Source organism: Pelodiscus sinensis, chromosome 4, assembly GCF_052426305.1.
Source record: "Pelodiscus sinensis isolate ZL-2025 chromosome 4, ASM5242630v1, whole genome shotgun sequence".
Lineage (NCBI taxonomy): Eukaryota > Metazoa > Chordata > Testudines > Trionychidae > Pelodiscus > Pelodiscus sinensis.
Genome location: NC_143055.1, coordinates 91,122,631 through 91,142,919, shown reverse-complemented (window position 1 = coordinate 91,142,919; position 20,289 = coordinate 91,122,631).

Here is a 20,289-nt window from a genome sequence, read left to right as displayed (position 1 = left end):
TGCACATTCATTGTTCAAACATGGACTGCACACTGGTCAGAAGTGGTGTGGAACTTCGTGCAACTGTTGCACAGAAATAGCAGTTCGCATTTTTCATGGAGATGACATTTAATGGGATGGTTACAATACTCCGTTCTAAATAGCTGAAGTTCCATCTAGGCTACAGTTCACTCCTGATAATTTGAAGATGCATTTCCATCTGAATCAACGATGGATGATGTTGGCTATGTGGAAAACCATTAAGTACAGTACATGCTGCTGGCTGCAGGTAACTGACAAATGATGTGACCCACCACATGTCTAGGCAATAGTCCCTCTTCCAACATGGTGCATGGAAGATATGGTGCTTAGGGTCATAGAACAATACAAGATCATTATGTGTTGCCCACTCCAAAAGTTGTTGGCTGTTTGGCTCTGCGGTCATATAATCCCTTTCACTATGATGACTGATCGCCATATTTGGGGTCAGGAAGGAATTTTCCTCCAGGGTAGATTGGTTGAGACCCTGGAGGTTTTTCGCCTTCCTCTGTAGCATGGGGCACGGATCACTTGCTGGAGGATTCTCTGCATCTTGGGGTCTTTAAACTATCATTTGAGGACTTCAATATCTGAGATATAGGTGAGAGGATTATTACAGGAGTGGGTGGGTGAGATTCTGTGGCCTGCATTATGTAGGGGGTCAGATTAGATGATCATAATCGTCCCTTCTGACCTTAAAGTCTATGGCTGTGTCCAGACTCAGGGTTTTTTTCGAAAAAAGTAGCCTTTTTTCGAAAAAACTTCACCTGCGTCTAGACTACAGCCGCGTTCTTTCTAAATTAAATCGAAAGAACGCGGCTTTTCTTTCGATGGCGGTAAACCTCATTGCACGAGGAAGAATGCCTTTTTCGACGGAGATCCGTCGAAAATAGGTGAGTTTGGACACGGGGAGGCCATTTTTTCGAAAATAATGGCCTCCAGGAAGAAGCCCTGGTGGACAATCTGGGGCATGCCTTGCATGTCTCTGGTTCCTGTCTGCAGCCATTTCTTAAAGGGACAGGCACCCTCACAGCCACTTGTGGCAGCAAAACAGCCAGAGCACACGGCTGGTGAAGTGCAGCATGTCCCAGCCCTAAGACCCTCCTGGCCCTTCTAGAGACCCTTCTGGGGACCCAACCAGGGGCTCCAAATGCCGGGCACCATCATGGTCTGGACCAGAGCTCAAGACCCTTCTCGAGCTCTGGGGAGAGGAGGAGGCCTTACAAGCCCTAAAAAGCCGGCGGCGAAATGTGGACATTTATGGCCGCATGGCAGAGGCCCTGGCCCAGAAAGAACACTACCCCCGCACCCAGGACCAGGTGCGCTCCAAAGATAAGGAGCTGCGCAAAGGGTATGTGAAGGCCAGGGAGGATAGCTCCCATTCTGGGGCAACTCTCCACTCCTGCCCTTATTATACTGAGCTGGACCAGATCCTGGGTGGTGGTGAAGCACGCACACCACGGCGTCTCATGCAGTCAGGCTTGGCGGACCCTGTGGTGGACGCGCCAGAGCAGGACCCAGAGCAGTCTGGAGACGGGGACATGGTGCCAGAGGAGGACAGTGAGGAGACGGTGACCCTCACCCTGGAGCCAGTCACACAGACCCCAGAGGCCTCCCAGGTGTCATCTGACATCGGAGATGAAGCAGCAGGTGAGTGCAGTGAGGTTGTGTAACACCTGGGGGAGCGGGAGGTAGGTGGGTGCACAGTGGGTGATGCACAAGGGAAACCTGTAATGCTCAGGCTGATGCCCAGGTCACACACGGTGTTACCTTCAAAATGTCTGATTCCCCTGTCTCAAGGAGAGGGCATGTCCTTTTGGACAGCCATTGCACACATGAATGATTGTGACAGAAATGTAGCCGTGTTACTCTGATCTGAGGAAGTGGGTCTGGCCCACGAAAGCTCATCCCCTAATACACCATCCTGTTAGTATTTTAAGTGCTACATAGTCCAGTTCTTTAGGACTGGTTGTGTCTTCCTCTTTTCCTCCACTGCCGGACCAGCCGTGCAAGAGGGCCGCAGCACCCCAGCCCCACCTCCATCTCGGGGACATGGGAGCCGCAGGCACAGGCATGTGTATGTGGACATCCCGAGGCAGCATGTGGAGGCCGTGCAGGAGCTCAACACCATCCTGCGAGAGACGGCGGAGGCAGAGGATCGGTAGCATGAATGGCTGATGGAGGAGCTGGTCCAGCAGCGCATGTCCCTGAGTGCCACTCTCAGGGAGGTCTGCAGCTTGCCTGCTCCTGTGCCTAGTCCTGCTCCTCCAGCACCCCATGACCCTGCCCCACCAAACCCCCCTTCCACAGCAGCATCCCTTTCCCCCCTTGGACCTCCCTCTCCCCCAGCCCCCCCAGTTCCCCAGCCCCTCTCTCCCCCTGGCCATCCTCTCCCCCAGGCCTCCCAGTCCCAAGAGCACCTACCCGCTGTTATCCAGCCAACCGATAGGTGCACCACCCGATCCCGTGGCCATGGTGGACCCCGAAAACGAGGCCCAAGCAGGAGACTGAGATCAGGCAAGCACCGTGCAACCTGATCCCCTTCCCCCCTCCAGGTTTCAAGCACCCCCATCACCTCAGTTAAATGACAAGGAAAGTGTTCAACAAAATGTTTATTGTACATAGTTTGGCATGAAAGTATATTTTCTACATAAATGAACAAAAGCTTTTTTATGTTTGCAACAGTTATACTATTTTCCAGTGAGTGATATTTAATTAAATAAAACAGAACTTATTATTTTGAGACAAACCCTGGTGTTTATTATTTCTCCAAACAGAGTCAGGAGATGGGTTGTGGAGGGAAGCTTCTATTGGGCCAGGGCCCAGTCCCCAGGCAGAAGCCCCTCAGTAGAGTCAGTGGCCTCCAATTGAGAATTGCTTCCGTAGGGCCTCCCATATGCAAACAGCAGAGCGGTGAGCCTGGCGGATGGCAGCTGTCGGGGGTTGCCAGCTCCCAGAGGGCAATGGCAACCCTCTTTTCCACGGGGACAGCGGGCCGCAGGTGGGTGTCTTTCTATTGCAGAGCAGGGGCGAGTCAGGTACACAACTCCTGGAAAGTGGTCTTTCGCATCCGGAAGTTGCGTAGCCACTCTTGGTCATCCCAGAGCTGCATAACGAGCCGGTCCCACCAGTCAGAGCTGGTGTCAAGCCTCCAAAAATGCCTGTCCACAAAGAAGTTTGGAGGCAAGGGCAGTGGGGCTGCATGACGGACGATCCCTTCGTACCTCTGGTCTGGGTCCAGATGGGGAAGTAGCCTCATGACTGTGTCATGCAGATGCAGCAACACTTGCAGTATGATGGCGTGGGGCCATTGCCTGCCCAGGGGCAGCTCTGGCTCCATGCCAAAAAAAATGGGTCTAAAACAGAAAAACCTCCACACAAAAAACCTGCTGGGGTGTCCCAGGAAACTGAGGACTCCAAACCAGCACTGCAATGCCTTGCTTACCTCCTACAGGGACAGCAAAGGCAGCTGCAGAAGCAGAGCAACGGGTGTTCAGGGGCGTCCCTTTAACCACGCGTCTCTGCAAAGGGCAGGCAGCAGCACCCGGAAGGAAATGCTGCCCCCATGCTCTGGCAGAAGCAGTTCCGGGTGGCTTTTAATTTCGAAAGAGCGTCCAGCAGTCAGGATGCTCTTTTTTGAAAAAGCGGATCGATTTTCCGATCCGCGTATTGTAGTCTAGATGCGCTTTTTCGAAAGAGGCTTGCAGTCTAGACACAGTCTATGAATCTATTGGAGTCACCAACATAGATTACCAAATGCTTAAATCTTGGGAGAACATGTGCACCCTATCTTTCACACAGTGGCTTATATACATTTGCAATTTGAAACCTACCAACTTCAGTCATTTCATTATACTTCACTATAGGGTAAAGATTCCATATGAATATCACCTGATACATCACTATGAATGTCTGTGGGTTGAACATATTTTTTATGAAGTTTGTGACTTAACAGATCAAAACCAATGATCTTGTAACAGTGCTTCTTTTAGTGCCATGTGAATTTCTTGTGAACCAAAGACCTCAGTTAGAACATCCTTTGCCAGAACACCAGTAAGTTTCTGTTTGGTGACAGATTTGGTGACCCCCTAAGAGTACTATAAAAATCTGCATTTTTGGTGAGGGTTGCAGGTGTGCTTCCTACAAGGATGAAGGGATAGAAAAGAGCTTTTTTCTATGTGGCTAGCTGGTAGAGTTTCTTTGTGAATATTTCTTTTAACGCTGCTGGGGTTCTGCTGTGGTCCTAATTATGTGCTCCTCAGGAGTTGAGAAAGGGAATGCAAGGATAGATTGGGAGATAAAATACTGAACATATGGAAGAGGATGTGCAAGATTAGGAATAATTCTGGTATGGGTATGTACACATCCTTATGAAGATGTGGGGATGGGCACAGGAACTGGGGGAGGAACAAAAGAGAATAATGCAATTTTGAATCCTTTCCCTGGCAAGAATATGGTGAGAGAAGTTAAATAAATCTTTTGAATTCTGATACTCACATATTAAGAAAAGTGTTACACATTTAAAGTCACATGAGTAACAATGCATAAAGCAATTAAAAACAGGATAGTTCCCATATTCTTGTAGCTCAGTAAAAGGAATGCAAATACAAATCAATTTTTTCTGCAGATAAATGTGACACTGATTATTAATGGTATCAACGGGTATTGCATGTGTATTGGAAATGCTATACCAAAAGCTAAAAAGAGAAATAGCATAATAAACACAAAATAAGGAAATAAACATCCCAAAGTTCCTCTTGGGAAAAAAAAGATCTTTCTTTTTACAAGCAGGCAGGGTCTATATATGTATTGATTGCATATGTTGCTATTTTCTCCAAATCATTTCACACATTCTGGCAAATCAATTTGCTAATTTATATATCATTTACTCATTCTGCTGCTTCTGCTACTACTATAAATAAAGTACGTATTGGGCCACAGTATTTGAATCTACCATAGCAGTCTCAATTCTGTGAAAAAATTTGTATACCATTACTGAGTTTCCTGGTGATGGCATCTACCGTATCAGGGCATACTCCATAAAGCTCTAGGATCTAGGGCATAGAGTAAAGGAATGGCAATCCTGAGGGCTAATCCCTGACGGCTACTCAATTACATTTTAACATTGGACAAGCCACTTATTTATCCTGTTCATGCAAACCAGTATGAAACACCCTGAGCAGCATGACATTGCCAGCCAGGTCCATGGAATTTGAAGGAAATGAACCTGACCACCCTCAGGGGACCTGGCACTCCAATATCTCCAGCTTAACTACATGTTGGTAAAAGCCAGTGCACATAAGTGCCACACCCTATGAATAGGCATGTGAGGCACTTTAAACCAATTCCTTTCTTGGTTTCCCCACACAAAACACCAGCTAAGAGGTAAGCTGAATTTCCCTGCCTAAAGCCTTCACTGATGAATGGAAAGTCAAGCAAACTACACACCTGCATCTGGTTTTGGGTGAGAGACAGCCTTATCTGTATCACCAATATCTGCTTTAATATGATCACCAGTCCTGGTGTTCCCACAGGTTACTCAATAGAACAGAAACGAAGTATCGAAGAGAAAAGCAACAAGAAAAAAAAAAAAAAAAAAAAAGAAAGGAAGGAGAGTTAGTACATAAACTTCCTCTTGCCTTTAGGCTTCTAGACCATGTAGGTGTATTCAAAGGTTTTGGTTTGTACAGGATGTGGATTGCCTTTCCACATCTGAAATGTTTGTGTGTTTACTTGCTGTAGTGCATAAAGCTCCCAGTTTCATCTTCCATGCTGTACAGATCAGATCAGGATTGGGCCCTTCATTTTAATATCCCTACTCTCCCCACACTCAAACACCACAATAAGTAATATTTAGAAATGATACAGGGATATTTCTTACATGTAGCAACTGTAGAAACTCTCTGCTAGAAAGTCATTACTCCAGCTCGTTTTCATAATCCACATTTACCCTTTAAATTCTAGAACATAAGTTGATGTTCCTTATGCACTTTCCCCTGGAAGTTTCAGACCAGCTATTCCATCATACTCTGAATCATTAGTTCTGACACTGGATTGCACAACTTTAGTTTAGTTCCTCTATGAACCAGATTTTTTTTTAGGATATACTAGTATACACTAGATTTATTTGGCGATTCTTGGATCCTTAACTCAACTAATTGTTGTTTTTGAAAAATAAAATGAAAATGTACATACTTCATTTAATTCATTGCTCTGGGCTGGGGAAAAGGGGTTCATATGCAGGCTACCCCAGAGAGAGGATTAGCCCAGTCCTTTTTCACCATAGCATCTCTGTGCCAGGTGAAGAGTTCCTCTCCATGGCTACTGCAGCTCCAGCATGTTCCCTAGCTGGGGCAGGTCCAGGTTTGCTCCCAAGCCAGAGTGAGGAATGCAGCAAATTCTGCATTTTTCCCTTGCTCCTTGACAAAGGGGAACAGACAGCAAGGTTCCCCTACACATTGGGGGAGAAGCTTCAGCTCCTCCCGACCTCTCTAAATGGTTTCAGGGAAGGGGGTGATAGGGGGTGGGAGGCTCAGAGCTGGAACAGTCCTGGACAAGGGAGCGGGGTCATGCTCCCTGCCAGCCCCTTTCATCTGCCTCTTTTTTTTTTAATTTGGTTTTCTGAGAGGCAGTCCCATTCCAGGCACATCTCATTTTCCTGGCACAACCAAACCCTTACCTTGGTTTTAGTTATAATAAGAGGAAGCTGCATACCAAATTAGGTGATCCTAGCTCTTATCATTTAGGACAGGGACGGCCAATAAAACTGTAGTGGTTCACCAGGGTAGCCCCTGACAGGCTGTCACCATGATATTTATCTGTGCCTCTGCAAGTACCAGTGATCACCATTTTCATTGGACTGAGAAACCTCTTCATGCAGTTCTCATTGGTCGGGAATAGCAACCCCAGTACCTGTGGAGGTGCAGGTAAATATAGCAATGAGGGCCCACCAGGGGCCAACCCTGATGGACCGGATCTGGCCCAGTGGTCAATATTTGCCCATTCCTGGTTTAGGAGGAGTGAACAAACACATGAACAAACACATGAACAAACAGGCAAACACATGGACAGACAGAGAAACTGTTGCAAATATATAGTAGATGAGAGAGACAAAGTAAGTAGGATAAGAAGGCCGACGTCTGTCGATGAATAATACAAGCTTTCAAACTACAAAGAACTCTTCTTCAGATTGTTTGGAAATTATTAGGCACAATCAGATCCGATAGAAATGCTTCCTCCCTCACTTTCCCACATATTCAATATTTATCCATATCAGAGATCCACTGCTTAAAACAAAAGCCCAAAGTGTAATTTCCAAGCAATGTAAATTTGTGTTAATTTGTGCATGCAAACTCTCTTATTTCAGTGCAGGATTTTCCTCCTTCCCAAATAAAGGTTTAACAATACTTTAAAGCTGTTTTTAAAACTTGGCAGACATCTGTGGTGGCAACATGCTGAAATTATAATTGAAATGAGGAGCTGTGATCATCCTTATCATCTGCATATGTCCCCACATGGTGAGCATTAATTTATTCCCGTTTGCTCTCTTGGAACACTAAGACTGAATCCTACTTTAGTGAACATAATCAAAGACAACAGCTGCCCTCTTCTCCATCTTTAATAAAATCTAAGCTTCCCAACAACTTTTAGTCTGGGAAAATAACTATTTTCTTACAAGACCCAGTGTCTTCTATTACTGTGCAATTATGCAGTGTTGTTTTAGCCATATTGGTCCCAGGATATAAGAGACACAAGGGAGAGAAGGTAATATCGTTTATTGAACCAACTATTGTTGGAAAGAGAGAGAAGCTTTCAAGCTTACACCAAACTCTTCTTGAGGTCTGTGAAAGGTACTCAGTGTGTGAGAGACTCTAAATACATTTTCCAGACCTGAAAAAGAGCTCTGTGTAAGTTTAACAGCTTGTCTCTCCACAACAGAAGTTGGTCCAATAAAAGACATTACCTCACCATCTTGTCTCTAAATTACGGTGCAAGTTCAATTGACTGGAATAAACCATTTAAGAAGTACAGTTCCAAAAATTTGATTATAAAGGCATGGATAACAACTCCACAGTTAGAGACATTTCCAGAAACAAGCAGAGTCCCCACAAACATCAAACCACAGACACTGACTCTCTCTCTCTCTCTCATGTATATAACATCTTTGAAACATTGGTTTAGAAATGTTTAAATTAAACACCTAAAGAGTTAGCCCAATTATTCAGGATATTCTGATTGTCACCAAGATTAGCCATCAGAATTCCTCAATTCTGTCAGCAACTTCCAATTTTTGATGCCTCTTTCTCTGACCTATTAGCTATTTTTTGCATGTACCTGAGTGAGCAAGAAGAGCAGGCTGGGTTGAAATTGGAGTATTGGAGACCAGAGGATCTATAGGGGAGAAATGTAGCTCTGGGAAGCATTAGGGAATAGTGGAGATTTGGAGGACATTGGGAAGGAGATAGCAGAGCTGAGTGGGAAATGAGAGGTGAGCAGGGTTTTCAAGAGACAGAGGGGGGTTAGCAAGGATGTGGGAGAGGTAGGGGCTGTGAATGGGTGTAACATGCTGTGTGGAAGGGGGCTTGAGTTGGGGGGGAGCCACTTGTCTCTTTGTGCCAAGGCATCAATGCTTGAAGAACTGTGCTCGCTTGGCAGTACTCCCTTGAGCACTGAGGCAGCAGCATAATGAAGGTCCCTTAAATACCAACGTTTCAGCACAGTCCTTTGGAGTACCAGTGACACTGAGGGCACTAATATCTTGGCTCTTTAGTTCACTGAAGCTTGGGGAGTTCAGAGTGTGTACTTTGTCTACTAACTAGTATGGCACTGGCATACTGACACAGCACAGCCATGATGAGTCTTCCATGTGCCCGTCTTGGTGCAGAGACACTTGCTATTGAGGAGAAGGGATGAGGCATGTGTTAGGGTGCTATATGTGACTGGGATAACACAGAGAAGGTGAAATCATGGCTGAACATTGCTAGGAATGTCTGAGGATTAGAATAGGGTTTCCTGTCATTTTTATGGTTTTGCTGGTGGATTTTTCAACCTTAATCCCCTCCCCCTCTTTTTGAGGACATGATAAAGACAATAGGTCAGATTCTACTTTCATTTGCAGTTGTGGAAATTCAGAGCAACTCCACTGAAGTCAGCAGAGTTTTTCTAGTTTTACACCAATGTAGCTGATCCAAATCTGTGTGAAGTTTGGGGCTCATTACATTTTTAATGGTTTATTACTTTCATTTATGGCAAAAAAGAGTGTGCTGTCTTGAACAGCTTACAGTTTTGGAGCTTGTCTACATGAGGAAATTAACTGAAATAATTATTTCAGAATACCTTGCCATCAGAATACTTTTTTCTGGAATGAAAAAAAAAAACCTATCTCAGAAAAAATTCTGTCACTTTGGAAGTGTACTAAATTATTTTGAATTAAATTGGTTTTTATTCTGGAATAGCATGTACACATGGGAGCTATTCTGGCATTGCCAGTGTGGAATAGTTTGTTCTGGTCAATTTTACCACATAGGCAAGCCATAAGGCCCTTAGCTGGAAATCTGATCTGTGTGAAAGGCTCTTGCAGCCACTTGTGTACATTTCTACTTGGAGCAGGAAGTGTAATTTCCAGCATGGGGAGACACATGTATGCTAGTGTGCTAATCAAGTTAGCATATTAAAAACTGAAGAATATTGCAGTGGTGTAGATGGCAGGACAGGTTAGCAATCCAACACACTTTTTCTTCAGGGACCCATACTCAGTTCATCCATTAATTTCACTGGGTCCTATTCTGACCCACCCATGTGGAGCATGAGTATGGTCTGGGCTTACTAGTATTGGACAGCAAAAATATAACACTGAAAAAAGGAAAGAACAAGATTGCTTTATCTTGTCACTTTTCTCTTAAAAAACCACTTATCTGTTTGCCTCTATTTTTTGCTTATGTATTTTCCTCTATCTAATTTTAAACATATCCGGCCGTATTGAACTCAGTAGCAAAACTCCAATCGATTTCAATGGGGCCGGGATTTCATCTCTGATTTTTATAAGCAGTATTTTATTTTTTTATTTTTTAATTTTTTATTTTTAATTTTTTTAAGCTGCTGATTTCCTTTGAATTTATTTGTAGGTATCTTGATGTTTAGATCCATTAGTACTGATTATTAATAAACTACCTGTCTTGAATAGCAAGGACTATAAACACATGTGAACAAGTAGTCAAGTAGATGATTAACCAGTAAGCCTCCATAGTGCTTAATATTTTCAAGTATTTTCATCCCCCCGCATTGCTGCCTCTGTATCAGAGGCAGCAGGTTAGGGAGGAGCAGGAACTGTGCTGTGGGGAGCCAGCTTTAAAGCCGGTTCCCACCAACACTGGCTCAATGATGCTGCCTCTTCTCTCCCCCCCCTCCCCCCCCACACTGCTGCCTCTGTCAGAATAGTCAACTATCAGAGGCAGCAGTGTAAGGGAGGGAGCGGTGCCAAGGGAGGCTGCTGTGAAGCAGCCTCTGCCTGCAGTAGACCCTGACTCTCCACGGGCAGAGGCTGCTTTGCAGCAGCAGCCTCTCTCTGCAGGGGTTCTGAGCTCCCCACAGACAGGGGCTTCTGCCAGAGCAGCCACCTCTGTCCATAGGAAGCTCAGATCCCTTGCAGACAGGGGCTGCTGCCACCCTGCACTGTGGCCTCTGTATCAGGGGCAGCAGACAGCTGATCCATGAAGTAAGCTGGTTTTTAAACTGTTTCTCCTTGTGGACTGACTTCTGCCTGGCACCTTGTGCTGTTGCCTCTGATACAGAGGCAGCAATGGAGAGTGGCAGGGAGCTCCCTGAGTGTGGGGCCAGATTGCACTTCCTGCTGGCCCTGCCTCTAGGGACTATAGAATAGTTGACTAACCACTAAGAATTAATTTGGTTAGTCAACTATTCTATTACCTGCTATCTAACATCCCTAAAACACAGGTAAGTAGATAGGTATGTATTTTGTGTTTCAAAAACAATATGATGATATAAAAGGTTTGCACAGTCATGGAATTTTGCTCTCAATCTGCCAGTTTGCTACAGAGACTGTGAGTGAGTAGTTCCTCATCCTGGAAATGTTTATGAAAGTATCTGATGCTGAGACACTAACCAGGCACTTGAAGCAGTCATGAAGTGAGGTATTTACATTAGCGTCTTTTTTTAACGCTAAAATATTCACTAGTGTTATTAGCAGGGTATCTCCACCAGTGGAAGGCAATTATGTGAGTGATGGTATAGACTGGCCATGTATGTTTTACCTGATATGGCGTCGCATTCATTGTATATAATCTATAATATACTGGAGATTGCAGTTATTTTATATACACTACAGTGGTTCTTACCTTTGTTACTGATTGTGGAGCTGCGTCGGTGGTTGTAATAATGGGACATTTTAGGGAAATAAATTTAGGATAGACAAGACCAGGATGTCTTAATCATTTCTTTAAAAATTGCAATGTCTCCCTCCAACTCCCCTACCACACGTGGAAGGGGGGACACTTGAAAGAAACTTCATCTTTTTCAAGTTTATTCATCTACTTGAATAAACTTTCTTCAGATTGCAGAACAGAGCATGTAAAAGCTTAGAAAGTGTCTTTGAGGCAGGGGTGGCCCTAGACTAGCTGCCAGCAACTGGCGCCCTAGGCAAACCATGCAATCGGCGTCTTCCCCCCCAAATCCTAAGGGCAGATATAGGCTGAGGTTTTTGGTAAACTGGGAAACATTTTGCCCCTATTTTCCATTTAATGTTTTTTAAGCATATTTATTTAAACAGGCATAATTATTCGGTTTGTCCATCAGTCCAACCAATGTTTCTGAGATCAGATTAAAATAGACAGGAAATTTTCAGAATAGATTTGTACACAACAGCTAGACGATATTTCAGTACGATTTCAAATAAAAATGCATTACAAATGTTACTTATAATTTTTATTATTACAAATCCAAAATAGTCCATTAAGCTATCCTGCTTTAGCTACCATTACTAACACAATGCTGGGGACAGGGGGGCTGGGGATGGAGTTCTGTGGCTGGGAGAGGGGGAGCTGGGGATGGAGTTCTGTGGCTGGGAGAGGGAGGGCTGGGGATGGAGTTCTGTGGCTGGGAGAGGGAGGGCTGGGGATGGAGTTCTGTGGCTGGGAGAGGGGGAGCTGGGGATGGAGTTCTGTGGCTGGGAGAGGGGGGGCTAGGGATGGAGTTTTGTGGCTGGGGAGGGAGGGCTGGGGATGGAGTTTTGTGGCTGGGGAGGGGGGGCTAGGGATGGAGTTCTGTGGCTGGGAGAGGGGGGGCTAGGGATGGAGTTCTGTGGCTGGGAGAGGGAGGGCTGGGGATGGAGTTCTGTGGCTGGGGAGAGGGGGGGCTAGGGATGGAGTTCTGTGGCTGGGAGAGGGGGGGCTAGGGATGGAGTTTTGTGGCTGGGGAGGGAGGGCTGGGGATGGAGTTTTGTGGCTGGGGAGGGGGGGCTAGGGATGGAGTTCTGTGGCTGGGAGAGGGGGGGCTGGGGATGGAGTTCTGTGGCTGGAGAGAGGGGAGAGGAAACAGGGTGCCATTGGGGGGAGAGAGTCCTTCACACTCACCTCCTCCCAGGATTCCTTTCTCCCCAGAGGGAAGCCGGCGTGCGCCTCTCCCGGGGCCAGCTGCCCCTCCCGCAGTGCATAGGAAGCCTATGCGTGCCTCCCCTGGGGCTGACCCCCATCCTGTGGTGCAGGGAACCCCCGCTCCGTGCGCCTCCCCTGGGGCCAACTCCCCACGCTCCTCCTCCAGGGCCAACTCACCCCTCCTGTGGTGCAGGGAAGCTGCCACCCTCCTCCTCCGAGGCCGATGCCAGGCGGAAGGGGAAGGGGAAGTGGCAGGGAATTTGGCACTCCATTTAACTTGGCGCCCTAAGCAGCTGCTGAGTTTGCCTATAGGCACGGGCCGCCCCTGCCTAATGCAGCAAATTCTCCAAATTTGGCCTGGCACCTGCAAAAGGGAGGTGAGGGAAAATCTAAATTTGACTGTGGTTCACTCAAAGAAATTACTGAGAATTCCTTCTTCCAACTTCACTTCACTTTTCTTAAGAGTCTCAGCAACCCAGACCAGACCTTCTTTCTAGTCTCTCTCTCTCTTTCTCTCTCAGCAGCTAATGGGAAGTTGGCTTGTTTAATAGGTTAATGAGTGAGTCAGGATGGAGGAGACTATTGTTCATTGGGCTTTGAAATAATGTTGCTATATATTTTTTTAACCACATCATTTAAAATCCTTTTAAAAGTAAGACATTTTATACCAGCATGTGCAGCAAAAGCAGTAGTGGGGCCATGTGGTTGGAAGGCTGGGACTCCTATTACACTTTTAAAAGCCATTAGATGATGTATAAAACCCACTGTAACACAACTTAATATACCTTAATAAATGTTCTCTCCCATACCCTGAAATAGTGTCAGAGATTTTTAATTGTGATGCTGGGTTACTTGAGCCTCAGCTACCAGCTTGTTCGTTGGTCAGCATCTGAATGAAGTTCCTAAAACTGGCATCATTTACTAACCTATGCTATGTCTACACTGCCACCCTAGTTTGAACTAGGGTGGCTAATGTAGGCATTCGAACTTGCAAATGAAGCCCGGGATTAAAATATCTAAAATAGGTTTTAAAGTATTTCAGCCTCTTTTGCTTTGCTTTCACAGATGAAAACAAGAAAAGCAAACATCAATATGACCAGTCATGTATCCTTAAACCATGTAAGCAAGTGCTAAATGCTCCTCATTGCAGGAGGAGTAATGGTAGTCCTAATTAGGGGCTTTAGTTCGAACTACCTAGCCCATGCTGCGTGTAGCCGCAGGCAGGTAGTTCGAACTACCGGGCATTTAAAAATGGTGGCACCTGGGAACATGCAAATAAAGCCTGGGATATTTTAATCCCGGGCTTCATTTGCAAGTTCAAATGACTGCATTAGCCACCCTAGTTCGAACTAGGGTGGCTAGTATAGACATACCCCTAGAGGCTTATAAAGCCTGGAATTCTATACTTTCCATTTAATCAAAAGATGCAAGAAAATATAGAACAAAAGTAGTTCACAAACTACTCCCCCTCCTCTCTCTCCCTGTACCCCCATACCAGTCATCCATTTAGCACTTGCTTACATGGTTTAAGGATACATACCTGTAAGGATACATATTGTTGTTTGCTTTTCTTGTTTTCATCTGTGAAAGCAAAGAAAAAGAAGCTGAAATACTTTAAAACCTTTTTCAGTATTTTTCTGCAATGCAGCAATTGTTTTAGGTGACAGGAAGCCTACGTTATCACTAAGGGAGAATGAGGTATCCTTCGTAATTGTAAGGTGGAGGGAAGTGAGGTGCATGAATGAACTTCTGCCCTTAATCAAGTGATTTATGCAGTTCTGTTCTTCAAAACAGTAGTAATCTTCACTGGATTTGCAAATGCGAGTCATATTTTTTGTGGATATCTGATGGGGTCGTTTTCTTAATCAGAAGGAAAATCAAAACAGGATTCTATGTGTAAAGCCAAAACCTGCTCTCCTTTTTTATTCCTTCCTGTGCTACAATATGAAGAGCTGAGGCCAAGCACACTGCCATGTTTCAATTAATTCTACAGGCAATGAATGATTTCATGAGCACAGAAATATGAAAACCAATCAACGATCCTGAAAATAGCTGCTTAACGTGCTGGTGGGGTATCATATGATTCACCGCTACAGATACAAGCTCATATTTTGCCATTAGAGCCATTCAAATATTTCCCATTAACCTGAGTGGGTGGGGACCTTTGTGCCCATATTCAAGTTCAGAATTAGCCTATCGTTTTTATTGCCACAGATTTTTGCCTCCTTTTCCCATAGTCATTTGTACAAACAGGGGCAGATGACCGTTTTGTGGGGCCCCGGGCAGCATAATTCCACAGGGCCACAACGCATGCGCGCAGCGGCGCCACGGCGCATGCGCGGGGCTTTCTGAAGCGCGGGGCCCAGGGCAGCCGCCCCGTTCGCCCTGCCCTATATCCGCCCCTGCATACAAAAGTAATGCAGAATTCCAGTGTGCAGGATCCACATCTTTGTGACTTGGTACAATAGAAAAAGTAGCAAAGAGATGGAACTGATAATGTCACTGAAATAAATATGTGGGATAGGAACTCACAGAAGGGATTAACAGCTCATCAGATTCACTGACCTATAATTAGCTTAATTCTTAAAGGTATTTGAGTGAAAAAGATAGCTAGTGACTTCTAGTGGGCAGTTAACAACCAATGCTAACTGCCAAATCCAAAAGGGACGTAAATGTATGGATATAAATTACACATAGCATATACTAGTTTCTGAGGATTTGCCTAATGAAAAAGGGCACAACTGAAAAATGACATAATTTTTATATTGAAATTCAGATGGAGTTTTAGCATGAAAAGAAACCATCAGGAAGCTATTAGGGCTGTAAAATGACTCTCTCCATCATGAGCACACACCACCTAGCCAATCTCATATTTATATACACTGTCTGCCTCTGGGTTTTTTTACTTCATACATCCATGTCCTACCATCTGCAGCATTTATTACATCAACTAATACTCACTGACACCATTTGGGGTCAATTTACCAATCTGTATCTCACTCCAACATTTATATCACTTCCAGGTTGGGCTCCGAAGGTAAAATCTTAACCCCAATGAAGTCAATGGCAAAATTCCTATTGGTTGTGAACAATGTTCCAGCTAATCTTTACCATCCATGAGCGGATTTTTTCCAGACACTTGCATCAAAACATATACAAATATGCACCACTAGTAGGAAAAAATAAATCACTCATAGCTGTGGGAGCTCTGCTAATCAGCTGGGCAGAATCTCTCCTGCTCACAAGTGCACAGCTTACAGGAAGTACTAGTTGTAAATCTTTCACAGAATTCTAGTGTACTTCTTCTCTGTTGCAGAGCAGGACAATGGGGGACAATGCACTTGCCCAACTTCAGAAATATTGTGGACCAGATTTAGACCTGGTATAGGTGGCTGAGGGGACCCGTCATTCCTCAGATTGCAGTTAACCTTGAATCTAATAGCATGCCAGATTCAAACAAAACAAAAAGTGCAAAACAAAACAAAAAGTGGTGGCAAGTGTCAGAGCCTCAGACTATAATGTTCCAACTTGAGCTGGAGTCAAGTTCTGAGACCCAGCAAGTGGTGAGGACCTCAGAGCCAAGGCTCCAGCCCAAGATGGAACATCTACACTGCTATTTGTAGTCCCATAGCATGAGCTAAGGTCACTTGAACCAGGTTCTGAGACTCACTGCTACAGGTTTGGGTGGGTTTTTTTTTTAATTTTTTGTTTGTTTCTGTGTAAACATGTTCGAAGCCCGGGCACACTACATCCCAAAGGAGTGTTTAATTTTAACTGACAACCCAGGAACATGTTTTTGAGGATTTTAGGATGCACTTTAGTTTGTCTGGAAACTGAATGTTGAGAAGTTTTTGCCTGAATTCTGTAAATGTCACCGCATCTGTCTTTGCTTTTTTCTGAGGCTTTGCTGTTGCTTTTGCTGTAAATATCTAATTTACTGAAAGCAACTGGAACACTGCAACTAAAAATAGATGAAGAAAATAATATCTCAAATCTGTGTCCACTTTCTGTCTCTCAAGAAGGAAATAAGATACTTCTGGTATCTACATATTTCCAAATTCCTTGGAAACCATAACAGTGTGAAGACATGGCATGATGTAAAATAATATAAAGTTATACCACAGTAACTGAACTTTCCCTTCATTCAAATTCTCTCTCTCTAAGGTTTACCATATAGCTCCTCTCTCTCTCTGAACTCAATGAATTTGCTGAATGTACTTTTTAGAACGTCTCACAGAAAAATGTGAGAATCATCTAAGCCAGTGTTTCTCAAAGTGGGAAATTTGCTAGCAGGCCCGTGCCACTTCGTTTACCTAAAAGGCCCCTAGCCATGGAGCCTCACAACTCCCATTGGCTCTGGTTCACTGTTTCCAGACCAGGGAAGCCACAACAGCATGGCATTTTAGGTAAACAAACAGCAAGGGCCCGCTAGTGGCTTTCCCAGAACGGGCCCATGGCCCACTTTGAGGAACGCTTATCTAAACCAAGTTTTAAGACTGTAAATAACTTCAACTTTGTTCAGTATCGATTCTTGCTACCTTTCAACAAGTAGGTAGGGTCGTATGATATAAAATTTGCCAGAAGATTTGTTACCAATAGTTCTTCGTTGTTTTTAACCCTATGTAACATGATGGATTTTAACTGAAAGTCCAGATTTAATTATGTAGTAATAGAAGGAAGATTAGGGGAGGAAGAGGAATCATTGCTTCTATAAATGACTGCCTGATGAGTCACAAAAGTCAGCTTAAGTTTCAGATCTGTAGAGGCAAATTAGCAAAAAAAAAAAAAAAAAAAAAAAGAGAGAGAGAGAGAGGCAATGCTAAGTACTACTTTATTTTGGATGCTTGGTAATATACTATGTCTAACATACTATAAATGCCATCAAATTTGATTTAAATGATGCAGCAAAGTAATTGTTTAGAGTTTTTAAACTTTCTTTTTAGTCTCTTCAGGCTTTTAATGCCCTGAAAATGCATTCCCCCTCTCCCCACTATTGATTTTTATTCTCTTCCATTTGGCAACATTGATTTGTTTTCCCATCTTTTAAATGGAACAGAATCCAGGCCAACCGGTTTTAATTTAACAACTTCCATTTATATAGCACTTTAATATCTTTCTTACTGCAGCAGCATCTTTGGATGATGTTAGAGCAGATCAGAGAATAATGTTTGATAGTTTACTGATGAAGTCAGCAGAGAGGATGCAATATATTATTTTTGTGCTGCCAACAAAAAGAAAAGCTGGTTTTTATTCTTCTTTATCTATCCGCCTGCTCAACATTTTACCAGTACAGAATAAATGTGAAAAGAAACTTTAGGCCAACATTTTTCAAATTTGGGTGCTTAATATTAAGCCTCAACATCCATATTTAGGCCTTCATTCATTAAGGTAATTAAGCATGGGTCCAGGCTCTCCGATGGGGTGGGGTCAGGCAAAGAGGGCAACTGCTCTGGGGCCTAGCAATTCAAAAGAACCTGAGGCTCCTGGTTATAGTTGCTTCCATGATAGTGATAGCACCTGGAGCCCCAAACCCTTTAAATCTCCACTGAAGGCCTAGGTAGCTCGCTCTGGGTGCCTCTAAAGACTGTCTGGTCCAACCCTGCCCCTTCTGCCTGAGGTCCCAACCCTTCCAGGAATGCAGTGACACCCCCCCCCCCCCAGCAGCTTGTCCAGGGGCCCGTCAAGTCTGTCAGCACCACTGCATGGGGCGATCTTTAAGAATATGAATAGTCCCATTCATTTCCCTGCTTAAAGTTAGATACTTAGTAGGTATTCATGGTTTATTATATGCCTAAATAAAAGTGACCTGCTTTTTCAGAGAAACAGAGATCCTGTAACTCCTACTGAATTTCAAAACCAGATTTAGGCCTGAATTATATCCCTCAAATCCATCTCTACTTAAAAGGCCATAAAATGTCTCATCAGTTTTTCAGAATCAATATTTTAACAACAACATTTCCTCACTCTAGAAAGTGCATTCCTCAGCAAATGTTAAACTTTCTGTTTGAGGTTAATTTCAAATTTCTTTATACTAAAATCTTTGTTTACTAATCATTAACTCACACACTCCATAATTTATTTGTTCACTCAGATGCAGGTGCTTCATAAAATCATAATTTATAACATTTAGAATAATCCATGTGAGGTATAGATCGATGTGGGAGGATCGTGGGTTTTTTCTATAGGAATCTGGTGATGAATTAATGGAAATAACTTTGCCATCTGACTCTTCACTGGAAAGTTTCAGGTCCTGTGCTTTAGTCTCTTTGTGACATTCGGACAGTGCAAAGGAACTGTCTATCTATTTGATCCAGCCAGGTGAGGAGGATTTTCCCAGTGTATAAGAAACATTGGTGGTATAAAGAAGCACTTCCTCTTGCCTCCAACGTGTGTATTGGATACAGCTTAGAGATAGAAGACAGGATTGTCGATGATCCCAGAGTCTGTTGACAAACAGTATAGTTCATTGCAGCCCTGAGATTACTCTAAACCAAGGGTGGGCAATAATTTTTGGCCAGGGGACACTTTAAAAATGTTTGAAGTGGCCATGGGCCAGGTCGAAAAGGGTGGGGCCTAATTTGGAAGGGGCAGGGCCAGAATGCTTCTGGGCTTCCCCACCCCCAGACCATAATTGGTTTGGGGGTGGGTGAGCCACTTTGCCTCCACTTCCCACTAGGCACCCATGCCCCTGGCAGGGCAGGAAGAGGCTTCACACACTCCCCCGCCCCAAGGCCCTCATTGGCCTGGAGGCGGGGGAGCGCGTAATGTCTCCTCCCACCCTGCGAGCAGCATGTTGCACTTTGAAGTGCTGCGTGCTCCTTGCAGGGCAGGGGTAGGGCAGGAAGAGGATTTGTGTGCTCCCTCCATCCCCAGGTCAATCAGGGGTGGGGGAGCGGCCGGTCCTCCATGGGCCCGATCAACCCACTTGGTTGGCCGGATCCGGCCCACAGAGGCCCTTTTGCCTGCCCCTGCTTTAAACTATGATTGAGATGAGGCATATGCAGAACTGGATCCAGATCAGGTAGCTTACACTTCCTTTGCATCCTCCTGCCTCATGTGCACGCAGACCTTATTGGGTGCAGCAGAGAATCTAGCTTGTCATGTACAAAAATGGAAGCCGAACTTTCTTACCCTGGATTCAATCAAGGGTTTTAGAGGTAAAAGCATCACTTAATCAAAAAAATACTAATTTTGCTTTCCAAGGAAGAAACATCAATGAGAGAGCAGTATCACGAATAGCAAAGTCAAGAAAAAGCGTACAGAGTCATTCTCTGCTGTCGTTTACATAGAAGCAAGTTTGTAAGCTTCTATTGTATTGTGTTATTAGTACTGCCTGGCAGTGGTGAAGGCTGGCAAGCAGCCTACTGTTCACAGTGTGAGCATGCCAGCGCTGCATTACATAGGAAGTTCAATTCTCAGCCAACTGTGCTTGGGTTGGAAGAGAGTCAAATAGTGTCAGCATACTGGGTCTTAAATTGCCACCATGAGGTCTTCACTCAAAGACAAATTACATGTGTGCATTAGAACAGGACCTTAAAAGACTATCTGAGAACAATATTTATATTCATGGTGCTACTTGAGAATTTTTATCTGAAAATGAAACAGAGTGGGAGTATTTCTCACAAAAAAAGTTCTCATTTGTGAGATGTTGGCTGATAAGCAT